The sequence below is a fragment of the Tursiops truncatus genome, chromosome 17 (assembly GCF_011762595.2).
Source record: "Tursiops truncatus isolate mTurTru1 chromosome 17, mTurTru1.mat.Y, whole genome shotgun sequence".
NCBI lineage: Eukaryota > Metazoa > Chordata > Mammalia > Artiodactyla > Delphinidae > Tursiops > Tursiops truncatus.
In genome coordinates this window covers 32,924,004-32,928,545 of record NC_047050.1, presented here as the reverse complement: position 1 = coordinate 32,928,545, position 4,542 = coordinate 32,924,004, and positions in this window count along the sequence as shown.

Sequence of the window (4,542 nt, the reverse complement as noted above, 5' to 3'; positions counted from 1 at the left end):
ATCTCGAATTCACCCTTGACCCCCTCTTCCTTTCCATTCTTGCATTCAATCTACCACGAAATGCTGTCACAACCTTCCCAATGTGCCACTTCTGAGATTACCAGCCACTAGCAGCCTGGTGCAGGCCAACACATAGACCTTGAGGATCCTGTAGTCGCCTCCTGAGATTCTCCCTGACTCCACTCTCTCCCACATCCTCAAGACCACAGATAGAGTTATGCTTTTCAAACAAGAGACAGTTCATGCCACACCTCGGCTAAAATCCTGTCCCTGGCTGCCTACATTTAGAGTAAAAGACACAATGCATGTGATGGCCTCCCAGGACTTACCCAATCCATCCCATCACATATCCGACCTCCAGCCCTCCTGCTGTCTCTTCCTCCCCACTGACTAAGTCAGCCAGGGTGGCCTCCTTGATATTCCTCCAAGCTGCCCGGCATATTTCTGCCTTAGAGTGTTGGGACTGGTTATTCTTGCTCCCAGGGAGTGGTCTCCCCATCATACATTCTGACAACTCCCTCACTTCAAGTCTTTGCTCAAATGTCAACTTATAAAATCCACCCTGACTACCCTATTTAAAAACAGAACCTACCTGTACACTCCTCCAGCACTCCCAACCCAAGCCTCTTCAGTGAGCTTCACATCCTTTTCCTTATCCCGTAGCACCCATCAACTTGTGACAAAGCATAGAATTTATTTATAACATCCGTTTCCACACGAGAGTGTAGGAGGAGAGAGCATGCAAGAAGGAGCACGCAGGCAAAGGCTCTTGTCTAATTTATTCATTGATACATCCAGGCATAGAGAACAGGAAGATGCTTGATAAATAGTCCTGAAAAAGATACAGATGAGGAAACTAGTAGTAAAGCTCAGAAAGTTTAAGTAACTTCCTCAAGGTTTTAGAGCTAGAAGAGGGTCACAGTAGAATTCACCACTTGAGGATGTCTAACTTCAAATCTCTTAGCCTCTCTGCTATCTTTTTTTTTTTTTTTTTTTCTTTGCGGTACGCAGGCCTCTCAGTGTTGCGGCCTCTTCCGTTGCGGAGCACAGGCTCCGGAGGCGCAGGCTCAGCAGCCATGGCTCACGGACCCAGCCGCTCCGCGGCATGTGGGATCTTTCGGACCGGGGCACGAACCCGCGTCCCCTGCATCGGCCGGTGGACTCTCAACCACTGCGCCACCGGGGAAGCCCCTCTCTGCTATCTCTATAAGTCCATGCAATTCAGGATTTGTTTTAATCAGTGCCATGGAATTCTCACTCCACTGAATAGGATCACTAAAGTCTTCTCTGTCTAGATTTATATATATATTTTGCATTTAAACAAAGGAAACAGAAGAAGGGAATTCATCATGGTTATTGCAGTAGTTTTACAGCAATTTTAGCAATAATGACATTTAAGTAATAGTGATATTTAATGATAGCATAATAATAATAAAATAATAGCTCTTAATGTATTGAAGACGAATTGCATGCTAAACTCGGTGCTAAATATTTCCATGTATATTTTGTGCAAATCCTTATGAATATTCTATCAGATGAGCTTGATGTGTAACTCCACCAGGCATACTTCTCTTATTCTGCTTTCAAAGATAAGGAAATTGATGAGAAGTGTGGTAACCGTTTGATCAAGATGAGACTGGTAATAAGTTTGTGAGTATGAATTTAAATTCAGGTCTAACTCCAGAATTTGATTCTCAATCCATACATGAAAATTCTGATAATTTCTTTGATAAGGGTATGTTCTCTCCTGGAAAACACCCCCATTATGTCTGCCTGTGCTCATACCTTCAGAACACAGTCACGTTTAAAACATGATAAAAAGGTTTAAATAGTCTGCTTTAATAAATGGAAATATCTTCATCTAAACAATAACACAAAAAGGCAGGCTGAGCCCTTTGAAGTGGCTTCGTTGCTATCTTCCATCCAAAACAAGAGAAGGAATCAACAGCTGCAGAGTAAAGAAAGCATGAAACCCAGAGATGGAGGATTCTGTAAATGACCAATTACAAGACTACTAAGCCACACTTTCATAGCAAGAGGCAAAATATTCCATTAAACTGAAATTCTTCTACCCCTCACTCCAAGGCCCACACAAACATTAATGTTGCATTTATTAGGATGTATTTCCTGTGCTCTATCAACTTGACTTTCAGCAACTGTATTAATACAGTCCTTTCGCTTTGCACATATATCTGAATGATGGATTCCATTACTGGAGTTTTGTAGAAAGAGTGGAGTGAATGAAGTAAAGTTTGGGAAGAGCCATCATAATCCATAATGATGGGCACTGAATCAGGACAAGAAGAAACCTCTCTTCTCACTTATTTGAATGAAAATTCTACTATATATTTATTGCCTCTGTACAGGGCCATGTGTTGAATAATGGAAAACAAGCATCTTTCATTTGGAGGTAGGATTTGTGGGCTCAAGTTTCGATGGGCCTGCAGAATTAATCTTGTTTTAGAAATGAAATAAAATGTAATTTCTTACTGTAAGTAGATGTGGTTAAACAACTGGCAACTTTGATGTCTTTAAATCACTGCAGTTTCAGGGTAGGCAAATCTATAATTATTTCAAGCACTTTTTTATTGGTGCAACAATTGAGCAGTGTACATAGTGGTCAACAACCTGGGCATTGTCAGACGACTCTAAGTTTGAATCTAGACTTTGCCACTCACCAGCTATGTGACTTTCAGCTATGAGAATCACTTTCTTCAGCTTTACACTGTGGATTATTATATGCCCTTTGCAGAACTACTGTAAGAACTAAATGTATATGGGCACAGTGGCTCATAGTAAGGGCTCAATTAGTACTGTGGTCACTACTAGTAGTACTGAAAAGAAATTAGAACTTCTATTCTCATAAAGTGGGATATGTGTCCCTTTATCATTGTAATTTCATATCATTTTACTTTTGACCTTATAATTTAATAGCTTGATCCAAGAAACATTTAGCAGTAAATATAATTGAAAGAAGGTTACTTGTCAAACATGAAATACTGTAGTATCAAGTTTGCTGGCACAATACTCTTCTCAGATAATTAACCTGTAAAAATATGTTATTGTCTTCTTTTTAATTAACCACATTGAACATATATATTTACTGTGCCAATTGGCGAAAGGTCCATTAATTAATCAGTCTAACTATATGTTGCATAAATGTCTTCTAAACATAATCGTATATGTATTTTACTTGTTGGGAAAATGTGTTTGAGAGTGTTCTTTTCTGCCTATTTAAAGTAAAAGAGGGTGAGAAGTAGAGTTAGGCTTAATGTACTTTGTACTCCATTATGCCATGAAAATGCTTCTGTGCCCTGGAGACAACAACAAAAGATTTGCTTTAATGACAAGAATCAAGTATGTTCTAAAGCTTCCAGGTAGGAGGCGTATAGGTTGCAGTTTATGTCAGAAGTCTTTGCTCTCTCTCTCAACTGCATCTAGATGGGAAAGATGTGGTCACAAATGCTTCAAGGTGATACAGTAAATGTTGGAAAAAGGGGGGTAGGAGGCAGAGTTTTGAATATCTCAAACCTGAGCTAGAAGGATTTTATTTAAAGAAAATAGCGGATATGATTTTTCACTTAAGGAATGCCAGTCAGCAAACCTGACATTAATGTAGGAAATTAGCTCTTTTAGCTATGATGCTTTCAAATGCACATGGCTGAAAACAAATTCAAAATAGTCAAAGGAAATTTAAAAACATAAACCAAACAACAACAACAACCTCAACAAACAAGTACTAGAAATTCAGGATGCAGCCATATTCAGATACAGTTGGATCTGGACGTTCCAGAGTATCAGCAGGGTTCCAGCTCTCTCTCCATCCCTCAGCCCTGCTTACCTCTGCAAGACTTTATTTTACAGAAAGTCTCTCTTGTGCTGGATGGTTACTGGGAGTCCCAGAGTCATATCTCCCCAGCTTAGAAATTCCAGAGAGAAAAGACAATTCTTCCATTTTGCTCTGAGACAAAAGTCCCTGGGGAGCAGTCTGATAGACTTAGCCGAGGTCAGATGCCTACCCATGAGCCAATCACCTGCTTTACTGGAGTTCAGTCCCTGGGCGACTCATCCCCGGGGCCCGTCAGGAGGCAGGATGGCATTATCTGGCAGCTCTCCAAGAAAAGCCTGCTGTTTTTTTGGTAACACGAAAGGGGAGAGGACATGGATAATGAAACCTGTATCTGCTTCTGTAAAATCCACTGAATCTTACTCCCTGCCCTGTGTCGATGACCATGCAGTAAGCTGACCCAGGAGGTCATTTTTCCCACAACAGTCTTTATATATATGACTAAGGAACACACTGGTAAAAGAATATGGGAGAAAGTCTGAGTATGACAAGTCAGCTAGACTGATATTAACTAAAAAGCTGTGTGAAAATATCCTTAAAAAGTTGCCCCCAACTCACTCAAAGTCCAAAGTTGGAGCTGGAAATACAATGTCATGGAGTTTGGATAAGAACAGGTTTTCTCCAAGCTGAACTATGACACAGAGATTAGCGACTTCTAGAAACTATACTTTTCCAAAGAAAAAACATCACGTGAG